Raw genomic sequence first — 1,643 nt, forward strand, 5'->3', positions numbered from 1 at the left:
TTTCTTTAAGAAAGTGTCTCTCGTGCCAAAGGTGGCCCTCTCTTAGTCCAGGTATATTGAGACGGGATCGGTGTCTAGAAGGGTGGATGGACTTTTTCTAACATTCGATAACAGGCTAAAGGTGCGACAAAGCAAATGCTGGCACTACTCTGCGAAAACCACAAGAATCCAAGAAGAGGCTGGGCTCCTCCCCAGTCAAGCTGGCTCATGATTCCAGAAGTGACTTGCCTTCCTTTCAGGGCTTCTGCTTGTGTCTCCTCACCTGCTCTAGAAACACTAGACCCTAGAAACAGCTGCCAACCCAGCCCAGGCCCTGCTGCAGCGTGGATCCCATCACATGAAGCCTAACCCTCCTCGGCCTCTGGGGCACAGACCTGGGAAGGAGTCAATCAGACTCCACCATGGATACAACTGCAGCTTGGTTTTAAGTCTCAAGAAACAGAAATGAACTCAAGCTTTTGCACCCTCGACCTCCCCTTCTCCCCTGCCCCTCATCACCCAACGAGCTTTCTGAAGCAGGACAGTTCTTGGCTCCTGCCCATCTTCCTCACTTGCCCTGGTCCTTCCCCTTCTCCTCCAGGGGTTTCTCCACCACAAAATGGCCTAAAGAGCACGGCGGCCTCACCCCTCTGTGAACGTGTTCTCCCAGCATCCAGTCCTCTGGGACACGCCCGGGCCTCCCACACCTCCTTGCCAGCGGTGACCTGCTTTCCCACCCACCCCAGCTGCCAAGGGAGAACTTGGCCTTGGCTTCTCCCTCTCACAGACACCCCTTCCCCACAACACCTTCCCTCCCCTTCCTCAGGCTGTCCCACTGCTCCACTCCATGCTCTCACCTGGGCTTACTCTTAACCCAAGACTTCAGTGTCAGCTTTGGTATAGCAACTGGCAAAGCCCCAGCTCCCACAAGAGGACAGTTTTGCCTAATTCGATTTCCTCTGCTGGTGCCAAAGGAACTGGGTCCCAGGCCCTGCCCTATGCATCCAATATTTCCCCTGAGGAGTCCTGCGGTGAGACACCAGCCCAGAAATTTCCCTTCTTACTAAGGAGCCCGGGTATTTTCACCCTAGAATGCGATAAGGCTCTCTAGAAGACTAATGAGTCACCAAATATTAGTTTATTATTCACCATATAAATGGCATCAAGTAAGTCAGAGCTTAGTCAGCATTGAATTCAAGACCAGATCTCAGTAGGCTGGGACCAAAGAAGCATGCTCATTGTCTCCAGGCATTCCCCTCCTCAACTTGACAATGTTGACATGCTCTTCCCACCCACTCCTCGCATCTTCTGCTTCCCTGTGAGGGCTGCACAGACCCTTGAGAGCAGCCAGCTCCAGAAGAACAAAGGCTAGAGTTGAAGTTCGTCGCCTTTCTCTCACCAAGACCTAACACAACAGATAGCACATGCTTGGAGCTTGTGGCATAGTGTATTTGCTGACTTTCTAAGGGGAGCATTAGGGAAATGCAGGCTCTGAGAAACCAATCCTCTCCCCAGTGTTTCTCAGAATGAAGTCTGCTGTCCACCTGCATCAGAATCTCCTTCAGGCCTTGGTGAAAATGCAGATTCTTCAGCCCTACCCAAGACCTGCTGACTCTGTCTTTTCCATGTCCTCTAACACGAGAGTGACTAAGCCCCTAATTCAA

Source organism: Miniopterus natalensis, chromosome 1 (genome assembly GCF_054644295.1).
Source record: "Miniopterus natalensis isolate mMinNat1 chromosome 1, mMinNat1.hap1, whole genome shotgun sequence".
Taxonomy (NCBI): Eukaryota; Metazoa; Chordata; class Mammalia; order Chiroptera; family Miniopteridae; genus Miniopterus; species Miniopterus natalensis.